General features: G+C 39.9%; 1 protein-coding gene across 2 annotated transcripts in view; it reads right to left on the bottom strand.

Moving 5' to 3' along the window:
- Nucleotides 1-8,989, bottom strand: part of sphkap (SPHK1 interactor, AKAP domain containing) — a 129,506-nt gene extending 120,517 nt beyond the window's left edge. For both annotated transcript variants that reach the window (XM_074679047.1, XM_074679050.1), the window contains exons 1-2: nucleotides 8,838-8,989; nucleotides 8,406-8,489 (exon numbers count right to left, since the gene is read on the bottom strand). The gene's annotated coding sequence lies outside the window, so the exon portion shown is untranslated. The remainder of the gene's footprint in view (nucleotides 1-8,405; nucleotides 8,490-8,837) is intronic.
- Between the last annotated feature and the right edge of the window lie 5,902 nt (nucleotides 8,990-14,891).

Below are 14,891 nucleotides of genomic sequence, written 5' to 3'. Positions count from 1 at the left end.
ATATAGAAGTAAAGCTTTTTTTTTGTTTCTCGTCTCTTTGTTTATCTCCCTTTATCTCTTTTCTTGTGGTCATTTTAGCATTAAAGAGGAACTCTAGGGCCTTTTTCAAAAAGATAGTTTCCAAACTGTTAATCTCAAAATAACCCCCCTGACATTGTGCATAATGACTTTAGGGTTCGAGTGACTGATTCATAAATTACACTTACATGTACTAAAATCACTCTTCTTCACTCTCACTCTTCTTGAAAAACTGTTTTCTTTTAGCCTTAATTTGGATAATAGATATCTTCAATGAGGGGCTAACAGAAAGAACTCACATAGCCATCAGTCATGAAAACCATGTAGCTAAAGCTAGAGCCAGAGCTGTGACGCAATCAGCATGCTAACAAATAACTAGGGATGTGCCTCAAGTAGATGTTTACAAAGAAAGGAAACCTCTGTCTCTCTCACTCTCTCTTAAACCTGGAATTTGTGTATCAATCAGTGGTGATTGCTCTAAGACTGCAAGGGAAGCTCAGCTTCCCCTAAAATGTCCCCAAAAAGTGGTGATATGTACTGCTGTGTATATATTTCATTGACAAAATATGCGCTAGAATTCCTTCATCTTTTGTTCAGAATCAGCTACCTATCACAGGTAACTGGCTCGACCTCCTTCTCATTCATCCCCATAATGTCTCAGTGTTTTATCACAGTCGGATGCTGAGCGTCTTCTGACTTCAGCAGGGAAGCGTAGAGTGGGTTGTTCCACTGTGGACTGGACGGTCATTGGATAAACGCTGGGCTTTGTCCCGCCCATCAGACGCTCAGCGTCTCTGGGGGTCTATGAGGCAGTGGGCTGGCCTGGACGCTGGGCTTCTGCATGATGATTGGATGATCTGTCTGAGGCTGAATCCCTTTTTGATTGACAATGAAATGAGCCAGTCAGCGATGTTGAAGTATAACCCTCCACCGGAGCATCGTCTGAGTCCTACATTTACTTGTTCTGGACTGATCTGGAGGCTTTATCGATCCCCAGCGAGTTTATGATGAGCGTTGTGTTTATAGATTCTCTCTCTTTTCACCAATAAGCAGCTACAGCGGCGGAGCTTCTCCCCCTGTCACTCACACTCACAGCCTGTCGTAGTCTCACGTAGCAGCTCCAGCTGCTTACAAGCTGACACAGAGGGTACAATTTAGGTTCAAACAAATAAACAAATTTATGATGTAGGCCGGAAAAAAAAATGAGCTTCTCCTCCTTGACTGACCAGCAGCCGCCACTGGTATCAATATATCCTCAACTTGAAGGTGTAAGTAGATTAGTGGGTTGTATGATGAGCCGTAAACAGGACCAGTCTTTGGCACAGAAGCCTGCCAAGGACAGACAACAAACCCAAACCCTGACAACGAGCCAACCGCTACTAATGCTTTCAGAGATGGTGACAGCTTGAAGGGTGCAGAGGCTTTTTTGACCCAAAGGTTTTCCCTACACTTACAGTGTGTGTGTGTGTGTGTGTGTGTGTGTGTGTGTGTGTGTGTGTGTGTGTGTGTGTGTGTGTGTGTGTGTGTGTGTGTGTGTGTGTGTGTGTGTGTGTGTGTGTGTGTGTGTGTGTGTGTGTGTGTGTGTGCGAATGAACACAAGGTTAAACATGTCCCATCATGACACGTTTGATGCATTTGACCTGCAAAAGACCCCTATTGAGTAAATATCCAGTCCTGTGGGTGGTCATTTGGACCTGAGGCCCCTCTTATGTTTATGAATCTTATTTCTAAGAAAAAGAATTAAAGAACTTTCTCGGCCAAGTCTGTTGACTGTTATTTTAAAAGCTTCGTTCTTAATGGGCAATTACAGTGCGCGATGTCAGGTCAGGCACACAAACACGCACACACAAATACCCAGGGGCTACTCACCACTATCACAAATGCTCAGGCAAAGAGCAGCTGGGTTTTCAGGGCATCCGAGAACTTTAGCTGTTGCCAAAAATTCCCCCTTAATTTACAACATTTAACCAATGCAATCAAACACACATAGCTTCTCCCCTCAAGCCTCAATATTTTATTCAAAGGGTGCACAAAAATTGATTACACCAGAATGAGAGGCAGCAAATGCCACTGCTAATGCTAATTAGAGGGTCAATCAAGCAGAATAAGTTCTGCAACTTCAAAGAGCCCAAAAGCATAAAAATGGTTATTTTTGCAGTGTGTGCTGCTTAGGATTTCCTTTACAGCACTACAGCAGATAATTGTACACTATGCAGATATTAATCCATCATATAGATTTATACGCTCACGCTGACAGTCACAGATAAAGCCAGATGTGAATAGTGATGTTTACATGCAGATGCTCTTGCTGCATTATTAATAAATCTTGTGTGCAGAACATGTAAACACTTAACAAGTTATTTATTATAGATTCAGAAATGTGAGCGTGGGTCCACAAATGCATCAATAGTACACAAATATGTATTCTGAAGTAAAATGTTTAGGCCAGTTTGAAATATAAACTAAGTTAGTGAAGGCTAAAAGTAAAAGTGATTTAAAGACCTGAAATTCAACACAAGTCGCGGCTTTCACACTGACTTATTTATGGATCGGTTTATGCATTTGTGGATGTTTGTAGATGTATTTACACAGCTGTGAATCTTTATGCACAATAGTGGAAGATTTTGCAATTATAAAAATAGTTTTAACACAATAATAACCAAATAGGAAAACCTAAAGCCAGCAGTCTGTATCTTTTATATAAATATGCACCATTTCTCCTTTTATCCAAAGTTGTGTTTTGAGGCTGACTTCACCCTCACATTCTTGAAAACTCACACAGATGTACAAAGATTTTTTGAGTTAAACAGCATGTTGATCCAGGATGCACTTGTTCCTTGCCTGACTTAGGGGACTGCTCTGCGCTACTTTAACACTCAAACCACTGCCCCCTGACACTGGGTCACTAAGGTTAGAGATTTTTTTAGCAGGTCTAGCAAAGTGCTAAAAACAAGAATTGTGTTGTTTCAGTTCTTTTTTTCACTCTGCCTTTAAGGTGACCTTAAGTGATCTGAAAGACATGTATAAATGAACTGTATTACTATTTTTACTACAGCAGGATGTCATTATGGAGCCCTGTTCCTCTACAGCCTAACATGAACATTTGAACTGGACTGAAACCACATGAATTCAGATATATTCTTAAATTCTAGCTAAAAAATCTCGGTTTTATCTGTAGCGTTCAGTACAGGGAGAGTTGTCAGTATGCTTTATGATTGGATTGATTTATATCAGGACTGATACAGAGCAGAATTTCCCTCAGTTCCAATCTGGAGCCAATTTCTGAGATCATTGGATTTGATATGACAAAATCATCTAATTCTGCCTCCTGGTTTCAAAATTTACTGTAAGTTTCTCAGGATTAAACTTTGGTGACAATTTTTCATCCCAATAAAGTTTGACTTATCTACTGGGAACTACCTTCTTGATGTAACAGTGCATCATTTGTTTAGTCAAACGTGAAGTTTTAAGATGTCTTTGTATCTTGTTCACAGAAACGCCCCTGCTTGGATGGCCACTACTGTACAGAGTTTTTTCATACTCGGTACCGAACCCAGCTGAGTTCAACATTCCTGTCTACAAAACTTAACAATAATTCAACATTGAGCAAAGAGAGCTCTCCTCCACCTCCAGAGGGTCTGTTGTGTAGAAGTTCTCTAAAGGGCAAAACGAGCAAGTGGAAAGTGTCAGGAGCAGAGCCAGCACTGGGTCTTAAAGGAGTTTGAACAAAACCTTGGGGACTCTGCAAAGATTCACCTTCTTCCAAAATGTGGCCTTATCTTCAGAAAACAATGTTTCTTACAAAGAACAGCTCAGGGTGCTCTTATCTGACTAATCCAAACAGGAGCAAGTGTCACCACTCAGGATACGTGGCCTTGTTGTTTTCATTTTATTCAACCTTTATCTAACCAGACAGGTCCATTAAGATTATTTTGATATGCGATTGATCTGCTCCCACCAGAGACACGGCAGCTCAAAGATGAGCTCCTTATCTTCTTTCTTTCCTATGAACATGACTTTTGGCGATGTGGGGACAGGAAACTCCTGAAAATAATAACAGATAGAGCGAAACACTCCTCGACCATCATCCGAGTCATCTGCTGCAGCCCTCGCTCCTGGTCTTTTTTCTGTTACCAAAATCTATCAAACATCCATCTTACCCTGCCCAGAGGGATAACCCCTGTCTCTCTCTGACACACAAACACAGCATGCACTCACACAGGAAGAAAAGTGAGGGGTGCTAACAGGGGAAGCAGAGGGCTCAGGAAGAGACAAGTGAAATATGAGGACTACCTGAAACTTGACAAGAGAATAAAATGCAACCATACTGTCAGAAAAATTCAACACTACTAAAATAAACAATAAAGATTGACTTAGACCTGGGCCTTGAGACTTGAGCGTGATCTCCATCCATGTCCCAATTTATAAATGCTGATGTGTGCATGAACGTACACCCATTTTTCAGCCCTGCGCACACTTGATAAATGAGGGCCATTCTGTGTTGGTAATTATGAGATGACAGCAGCATGCAACATGTGAGGATAACTGAATGGAAAAATGGAAGGAACATTAGCTTACAGTGATTATTTGGATGAAAAGGAGGCTATTGTGTGATCAGTGACAGTGACAGTCAAGGAGGAACAGTGATGGGATACCAGCATGAAGTAAACTGGACAATTTTCTACTGTGTTTGAATTTTTTTTGTCCTCTACATCCTGGAAGCCAGCAGGGGTCACCGGTGTGAACTCAGATCAGCTCACCAGCTGCCAACTGAGTTTGATAGAGCTCCCTGCCAAAACCCAAAGTGCTGCAATTAGGAATTTTTAACTTTGTCTGAGGTGGTGGTTGAGTGCTTTTCTCTACTGCACCACTCAAAGAAGTATTCACATTCATAGCATGCATATTCACTCAATTTAATGTGTCTGGAGGTAAAAGGGTTGATAAACAGCTGTTTGAGTCAACAAAGTAAAAGTGCAAATTTGTCTTTGTTCAGGAAAATTAGAGATTCTATGTCAAATATGGCAGCATGGGTAAGCCAAGTTTTGGAGCACCGCACACAACAAGGAAGACATCGAGAAATAAAAAAGAATAATAAATAAATAAATAAATAAACACAACACAGGAAGGGGGCGTGCAAACTGAAATTGAGCAGGTGATAGAAACAGAAAGTTGAACACATCAACAGAGAGATGAAGGCTAGGGAAGGGAGTGAGAACAGGAAGAGCAGAGTAAAAGAAAGGTCAAGACTGTAATTGGGGCTGTTCATCACAGGACAGTTTTAGCTGTAGGTGTTATGATCCATCCAGTTGGGCAATGGCTCTGAGTAGCTGCTGATAAGACTGTCTGGAGTCAGGCCAGTTCAGTTAATAGCTTCAGTCCAGCAACTAGTGCACAAATATTCCAAAGCCACTCATAAAATCTCAGTGGACAGCGGCCTCTGTGGACTGTCATTCATTCTTTATATGGATATCATGTTATGAAAACTGGAGGTCAGTGCAAAACTGACTAATGTTCTTCTAAGACTTGTTTATGATTAATTATACTATTTAAGAAAAGCAGAGTTATAATCTGCAAATGCAATTATTTTTATGACTCAAGGGGAAATACAAAAAAACTTCCTCCCTCCATCCATGTTTGAATTCCACATGAGACAAACCAGTGAATTTTCCTTATCTTCGACTAGACCCCCGGACATTTCTGCAGGTTACAAAGCATGTTTGAACTCAAAGGCCAGCTCGAAGCATAAAGAGACTGTAAGTCAGGGGGAAACACAGGTGTGAACGCACAACGTAAGAGTCAGGAAAATTCACCATGAATGGATGTAACGACATCATCTTTGTCCACATAATGAAGCTGCATCATAACCATTCCTCCCTGCAAACATGTTTTCATCTAACAGTTTCTTGATGCTGTAATCATTTACATTTAGCAGCAATAAATAGAAATTGACTTAACAGTGAAGCCAAAGTGAGCTGGAGTTCCTCTAGGGAGCATTGATAATGATAGACAGAAAATAACTGTGAGGGAGAAAGACTCAGAAAGGACTTTTTTAGTGTGTACTTAGCTTCTTACTTTTTCAACAGTAAAGTCAGGAGTTTATGGAGGGTAGGAAGTTTCTAATGCTCCTTTGCTGCTGGTTATAAATTATTCACAAAAATACACTCTGTGTGTGAGAAGAGAGGGGTGATTGGAGGGGTTGCTACAATTAATTAGGCTGATGAATTACCTCGGACTGCGATAGCAGCAATCTCCTGAGACTCAATAACCTGCATGCACCTAAAAGAAAAAGCACTCAGAGAATCTGCCAAGGGACTGTGTACTTTACAGTGTGTTTCAGTGCATTGTAATTCTTCTCTATTATCTGGATGTCCATATTTGGAAACAGAAAGTTATTGATTTTTTTTTTTTTAGATAAGATGCAATGAGTGCAACTTGTGGACAACATTTTAAAGAGAAGTTTCTAGTCTCACAGTTGCATAAATGAAGAGAAGTCATGAAAAAGCCTGAGTCAGACTAACATACGGTGGCGTTTGACCTTGGTCGTGGCTCTGTGAGGGTTCATGCATGTCTAGTTGACTTCCACACAGAGCAGTGATGATTCACACCCTTGAGGGGAGTGATAGAGTTATGTGGTAGTGGAGGAGCTTTGGAGGTCCTATTAAACCCATACAGTCAATCAATAATGAATAAAGACAAGGCTTTGGGTGATTCATGAAAGACTTCCCACAGAAATCAAACGCACATTGAAAATATTTGGGAAGTTTTACAGCAAAAACTGACTTTTTCAATTTCAAGACACCAATTCAGAGTTCTGCAACCATTCTGTTCTGTCCTTGGACCCATTATTGAGCCTCTTAACCTTGCCACGGGCGTTCCCTGTGGGGCTACAGAAGCTTTTTCACAGCAAGTCCACGCTGCTCTCAGCAGAGATGACCAAATAATGTCTCAAAACATGGACTCCAACAAAACCAGTGGTGGGAGGCAGGCTGGTCAACTCGGACCGTCCTTGTGATCCTATTAAAAATCAAAACATGAGCTAGTTCTGCAAAAAGTTGCAAACCTTGAGATAAGTTCTTGTTGAATTGTTAATGTATTTTCACTTTGGGCAGGTAATTTGATCTAGCATTTGCCACTGCACTCAAGCTATCCTGTCAATCATGCAAACAGTTTCAGATAAAGGTTGTTTCCTTTTTTATAGCAGAAGTGATAATTGGTCTGAAATGATTCTTTTTAAACAGGCCTTATTCTAACAAAAAATACAAGATACTTGAGAAAAAATAACCACATTATTGCTGCAGCACTTAGTGGACAACCACACTGGAGCTGGAGAGCTACACCAGTAACTTTTAGCTTGATTTCATGAAGCCCCTTCCTGTTTCACACTCCAATGTGAGCTTGTTTGAAATTAAAACGTTAGAAGCACAAACTTCACCAACTGTTCTCTTTCTGTGATCCAACATTTCTGTCTCTGTGTTTTTAAAAGAAAACAATGGCAGCTGCTCTTTTTGCAAAACTAACAATTACTTTTTAAAGTTTATAAACACTTCGAGATTTGACTGGAAGCAAGGGGAGTGGAAGCTAAATCAGAGTCACAGAAATATCCTGTCTTTTGATCGGAGCTTACCTAATACACAGATGCTGAAGCTAACCATACTCATCCAGCAGCAACGTAGCACAAATTTAACAGTGATGTGTTTACATGGGTGAAAAGTTGAGGGTTGATTAACTTAACACATGTAGCTGTGAACTAAGTGTTTGTGCATGTCGTCATATTAAGCCAGCCAACTTTCAAAAAATGTCATGAAAAGTCAACACCAAAAAAGCAACTGTCAGTCACAAAAACAAGACCTGACTGTGTTTGAAACAAGTCTTTTTGACTCACTCATCATAAGATTGGTTTAAAAAGTTACCACTGCTTTGTTTAATGAGCTACCACAGTGCATCTTCATTTCTTATTAAAAAGTCATTAAAAAGGTATGAGGCAAACATTCATCAAGGTTCTGAAAACCCTGCAGCAGTCCAGGAATAAACAGATTTCTAATCTCACTGCAAAGCACATGTTCATAAGACAAACTCTACTGTGTTACCCACTAAGCTAAGGGTTCTCACTTGCGAGGAGGGAAGATAAAGAGGAAAACACACAAAGTGGATGAGGCTTGGTAGTGCAAACCATTTTTCCACTCATCTATATAAACTATTCACAACATCACAAATTTAAAGTGCACACACATTAGAGACAAAAACCAAGACAAATGAGGGGATCTACCAACACACATAAAAACAAGCAAAAATTTAAGGTCTTGAAAAAAATGCCCTTCATTTTATCAAAAGTGTTTCAATATTTACATCATAAAAAATTACAGATAAAATATGCCAGCACTACTTACCACTGCCACTATGTGTTCCAGACAAAGCATCCATATCTCTTCAAAGGAGTGGAGTGGGAACCAGATTTGAAGAGGAAACTAAAACTAAAGTTCAGATGGCAAGTGTGCCAAGAAAAGCTGGAGTTAGAATACACTCCCTCAAAATAAATCTCTCTGTTGGATGTTATGCATCAGTGGGGAAAAAAAAAAGTTAAGGAAGTCAATTCAAGTTAAATATGATTGAATAAAAAAAGATGAAATTTTGGGCAGGCTGCATTGTACACCAGTATAAAAGCAGCAGTCAAAAGAAAAAGTGACGGCTCACACGAACAGCCACTTAGCTTGAAGTTGACAACACTAAGCTAACGCACAATACTGAAAACAACTAAGAGAAGCAGGTACTTATTAATATGTCCTCAAAATTTCATAAACAAGTGTCCAAACAAAACTTACTTTTATCAGAGTCCAAAAATCAAACAACCAATCTCAAAAAGTTTTAAAAGAAAAACTTGGGAGAAGAAAACAGCCAATAAAAACAAAATTTGAGAGCTGCAATCACAAGAAAAAAGACACGAGTCCTGGGGGTGAGAGCGTGGGGGCACGTCACAAAACAATCAAACACAGGTGTGCGTACATGACGCAAGTGGAACAAACTGAAAGGAGAGACACGCGGACAGGAAGTAAAGTGCAAAAATTCACAAGGGATTAGCCCTTACAAAATAAAACAAGACAGCAAACACGTAAAACACACAAAGGAACAAAGACGGAAGCAGGCAGTCAGCAGCACACAGGATAAATATAAAAAGAGGCGGTCAAGAAACTCACAGGTAAAAAATGAATACTTATTAAACAAACACAGACACATACACACTACAAATACAAAAATGACTAAAAAAAATTGAAATCAAGACCCAAAACTTTGGTAAGTACTAATTCTATATAGTCTGTGTGGTTATCTGTCTGTTAAAACAGACTAAAATTCTCCTATTGGCCAGCCTCTATTTGAACAGGCGTCTCTTTCTTTTTAATCAAACACTGGCTCAGACTCACACATTTTAACACATAATTGTAATACTAAAACCCATTAGATTGTTAATTAACATCCATTAAAATATTTCCATTTAAGTTTGTTGTTAAGACTCATTATAAGTTCTTTACAGTTTATAAAGAACCATTACAAGTTTAAAAAATGGTGAGTTTGTATTTTAAAGAGATAACCAAACCAAAACTAAGTATAGATGAAATTGCAGAAAATTCTGGGAATCAATTCTTTTGTCTTGTTCTTACTTTCTCAAACTTTCTAGTGTAAGACCTCCAAAAATAACCAGCAGCCAGTGTTCTGTCTAGTTAAGCTGCCTGAAACCATAGTGCAAATCAATACCAGAAGCTGTCAATTTCTCCTATTTATTAATACATTTTGGTCATTAACAGGGGTTGGAGGAAATACTTTTAGCATGTGGTGGTATTCGATTATAAAACCTTTCTGTTGGATTTCAGGAGAGGTGTTGTATAATACCTCTTTTTTGGTGTTAGAGCTTGTGAGATGTTCTGAAAAATAAGCACAAATGTGTGAACAGCATCTTATTGACAGGCCATCAGTGTCAAACGTAAGTAATGTGATTGTAGTCCTTGGTCATCAGGGTTTTTTAGTGGCATGCAAAGCATTTACCTAAAGTAGACCCAAAATGAAAAATAGCAAATATATGTTGGTTATCAGACTTTTGTATGCATATATGGTTCAACCAAAGACCCCCATCTCTGGGCTGTTCATCTTAAACACCAATCAGTTGAGATAGCTGGTGTGAGAGTCAGGAGGAAAGAGGTGGGAGGAGGGTTGATGGAGCAAGCTCGTTAGGAGATGAGTAATCTGCCCCCCAGAGCTGCTGGACTTCATTTACCCTTCAGCCAGGATCCCTCCTCTCTGGCTGTCCCTGTCTCTCTTCTTAGTCTTTTTTTTGTGGCCACCCCGTCTCTGTCAGCCCTCAGCTGTTCTCTCTGACCAAGCCACTGACTGTCTGGAGGCTAACTGCACCACTTAGCTGTAAAGTTAATGGCTTTTCATGTGGCATGTTCACTATTTTCTGTAAGCTTTTACAGTATCCCCTACAGACACTTTCAGACAGCAGTGAGACCACTTATATCCTTGTTTTGTAAATGCTCAGATAAAAGTTTTCAGACCCTTAACCCTGTACCACAAACATTTTAAGGATGGCTTCAGACACCATCTCTATATTTCTGTCCAAAGGCGATGTTGGATCCCAAAACCAATTTGCTAATGCAAATGACTCTGGAACCTCTCTGCTCATTTTTAATTTCCGAGGTCGGAAAGTGCCAGCAGACCAAGCAGCAACCTCCAGGGGTAGAAAATGAAGCCAGTGTGCATGTGAAGGAAGCTGCATTTCCCTGAGTGGCCACTGGATCCAGGAGCAAATCAAACCACATCAGGCTGTATTCACAAGGACTGTAAGGGAGCTGAACTTATCAAATCCTTTGGATTACGTTGCAGTCGTGGCTATCAAGTAAATGACAGCATGCTGAAATGCTGAAATGTTAATAGAATAGAATAGAATAGAAATAGAATAGAATAGAATAGAATAGAATAGAATAGAATAGTATAGAACTTTATTGTCATTGTAACAAGTACAAAGAAAATGAAGTCACAGCAGCAATCAAGAAAACAAAAGTAAGAAAGTGTATAGCAAGTGCAAAAAGGTCCATAAGAAAATAGATGATGACAGCTTGTCCATCATTCTCCAGTTCAGCCAGCCTCCACCTCCACAGGGTCCAGGACTGAGCTTCTTCAGTCATGCTCCATCTCCGTCTCCTGGATCCTGTCTGCTCACAGCAGGTGAAGCTCTTCCAATGTGGCGTTGGTGTCTGATGTTAGCTCTGTTCACCATGTCTGTGAATAGCATGACTCTACTCTGCCCTCTGATCTTACGTTGGGATCTTACGTTCCCAATAACGATGGATGGAAGGACAGGTCCATGTCGTCACTTCTTAGCTCACACCCGAGAACCAGCACGTCGTCCTCACCTCCTTCTCCTCACCTTGTGGGAAGACATCAGGCCTTAAACCAGTTAGCATTGACATGCTACAGGCTGCTAACAGCTGAGTTCACATGTAAACAATGCAGCCATGGTTACATGTAGGATCTCCAGACAAACACAGGAGGAAAAGTAATAAAAATATCACTGAAGCCACAAAAAGTTTGGTGTCCATGACCAACAAATGAGCCATACAAAGTAATGATCCACTCCAAATACAAAGATTACGAAAAAGAGATGAAAAAATTGACAAGAAACAGACAAAGAAGAGAGAGCTGCTGCAAAAGGCAGCCATAACCAACAGGGCGGCGCTTAGCAACCCAAAGCACCCTTGCAAGCTTCAACATTGTGTGGGTTAACTGTGAAGTAATGTTTATATCTTAAATCTCTAAAGAGAGAAAATCTCACAGCTTCTAGTATGGATCTCAAAAGCTTAGCATGCTAACATTTACTGATCTAATGCTTTGGAAATTCAAGAAGATTAAAATTAAAATTAATTAATATTCCTTTTTTTATTTCTTTTTTTTTACCCAAAAAAAAATCAACAACTAAAATAAATCATTACATTTATGGTAACTGACCCCGTGTCTCTATGCCAAGTATCTGCTTTCAGCTGTTTCAGTTTATTTCCACCTTGCTGCTGTCCACAGTTTTACTCTGGTCTATCATACAGGATAAGAAAGTGACCCTAAGCGCCAAGAAACCAAAGACTAGAGGCAAATCAGACACTCCAGAATCTGACTTCCTAAGATAGTGCTTGAGCGTTTGCATTTCAAATTTCTGTGTGTGTGTGTGTGTGTGTGTGTGTGTGTGTGTGTGTGTGTGTGTGTGTGTGTGTGTGTGTGTGTGTGTGTGTGTGTGTGTGTGTGTGTGTGTGTGTGTGTGTGTGTGTGAGGGATAGAGACTGACAGAAAAAGAAAGACAACGTGAGAGATTTTAGAAGTTCATGTTTTTCCTCTCCAGACATGACTCACATTCTATCATTTCCCTTCATTTCTTATCATGGGACACACAGGGCATAAATTATAAGCCTTGCTCCTGGTATAGTGACTTTTCTGTGGAGTCAGTGCTCATAGTCACTGAGTGTTTGAAATAAACAGAGGAAGGTTTATTTTTTATTAGTGCAGATTGAAAGTGCATGTGAGGGCAGCAACAGCCTGAGGATAAAATAAATGAAATATTTACCTTTTTACATCTTGAGCTCCACATTTGACTCACACTGTGTCAACACTTAGAGGGTTTATGACTACAAAAGTTTATAATATAAACTGCACCACCAAGTGAGTGCTGAACAGTGAATTCTATAGTAGAAAATGCTCACTGTATAGAAATTTAGTGGCAAATTTGTCCATTTCATTATTTTCATGTCAGTTTATAAAAGTCTGTCTGTTAATCTTCTGTAGTAAATCCAACCCAAGAGCAGAATATCAAACACTGAGAGGTAAGGGTGGTGCAAAAGGATTTACTAACCAATAATAATAGACCAAAAATACTCAAAGTCTCTTATCTGTGAATGGCAGGGAGTCAGCAAAGAGTTTTTGAATCCAGAGGGGGGGATATCGTGAGTCCTGAGAACCAAGTCCTGAGGGAGTGAGTCCAGAGAACAGAGGGATAATCCAGAGGATGGTGGGAGTGAGACAGGAGCTGGGGTTGAGTTCAGGTGGCTGTAGGCAGACAGACAGAGAGGTGAGTCAACAATCTGACAGCATAGTGGAGAAGAAGCCCAGTATACAAAGCAGAGCAAGGTTGATTGCAATGTGGAGCATCTGCCACCCAACTCCAGCACACCAACCAGGTCCCACTCCTGCAATCAAAACACAAAGAGGGAGGAGGAGAGATACTCCTGCTGAGGAGCAGCAGAGGGCACAACACTGTCAAAGGTTTCCTCTTTGCTGTCATTACTCATGAGCAGGTTTCACACGTGCAACATCTCTTCGAACTTGCTACTTTCAGTATAAAGTGTGATACCACTCAGCTGATGACATTAATGCTAAATAAATCATTCAGTTTACACATGTGTTTCTATGCATCAAACACAACATCTGAAGAAAACTGCTTTGTCATTTTGCTGCTGTATTCTGCAAGAAATAGTTTTCAAAGATGAATCACTTACCATGTCTTGGAAAACTGATTACTGATATCAGTACTTTGTGTGCTCTTTGGGTGCCACACTCTAAGCTGTAAACAAATCAAATGTGGTCAACAGTCTGGTGGATTCTGGCTTTGGTCAACTTTCATAAATTGTTTGAAAAACTTCACATTCCTAATTATTTGAATCAATCCTTAATTCTGTTAAAGTCTCAAACAAAAAAGTGTTGTACTTTATTTCAGATAAAAGTTTAGAGACAGTTACTGGTGTAAACTCGGGTTGGATTGCCAGTTAAGTTACATAGCCACGTTATGAGCTCATAATGCACTTCAGAAACTGAATTTCAGAGCAAACACAGAAAACAGTGATTGAATTCTTACTGTAGAGGGCCTTTCTTGGCCGTGTTCCTTTAAAAGAGCTTTACACTGCATGTCATGATCACCTCACTCACAAACACACAACCATACACTGCTGGTTGAGGCTGCTATTTCCAAACTCCCTGTTAGGATCTGATTTGATGAGCCTTCTGGTGCAATAAAGAGTTGAATATCTTGCCCACAGATTCTTTAATGTGCTGACTGGTGCCTGACTTTCTGGTTATCACAGGACCTGTTCTGCAGACGATCCAAGATTTGTGGTTTCTTCTGAATTTCTTTTGAAAAAAAAAAAAAAAAAAAAAATCATTCGAACTTTCTTTTTTTAATAAATGTCAACAGTATAGTGGCAATAAAGAAAACATTCCATTTAACACATATTTTCTCTTTACGGACGTCAACTTGAACTCTGCAGGAACAGTGTCATTGAAGGGGGGATAAGCATGAATGAAGCTTTAAGGGAGACCCCCCCCCCCCCCCCCCCCCCCCCCCCCCCAAAAAAAAAAAAAGGCAAACATGATTAGATGAGACAAATGAGTCACAAAAAAACACATTTGCAATTCAGCTGGAAAGCAGCCTGCCCTCCTGTCCTTATTGCAACACATCAAAACCCCCATCAGCCGGGGTTTGTGGTCATTATCAGAGTCACATTGGCTGAATGTTTTGTGTTCTTTGTTTTGGAGAGAGATTTAGAAAGAGAACAAACCTAGCAGAAGCAATCCAAGAGTATATTAGATACCACTTATAGACTCAACATGCTGAGCTCCTTCAGTATTTACACAATAACAAAAAAACTGTGTTTAATCTATCAGTAGGCTGCTGAATATTGTAAAACAGGAACTAATCATGGCTGGATGACATCGAACTGATGTAAAGGACTGTTTTCCATGGCTTGTTTAGTTGACAAATCCATATTGACATCAGCTTAGATGACACTGAGAAGAGCTTATTTCTCACTGTGTTTGTATTTTTATGAATCAACAGGAACCAAAAGCCT

This window comes from Halichoeres trimaculatus, unplaced genomic scaffold, assembly GCF_033239565.1.
Source record: "Halichoeres trimaculatus isolate MK-OKI-2021-1 unplaced genomic scaffold, fHalTri1.1 fHalTri1_scaffold_9, whole genome shotgun sequence".
In the NCBI taxonomy this organism is placed as follows: Eukaryota; Metazoa; Chordata; class Actinopteri; order Labriformes; family Labridae; genus Halichoeres; species Halichoeres trimaculatus.
Note: the sequence above shows the minus strand (reverse complement) of the source record. Positions and strands in the feature narration are given on the sequence as shown.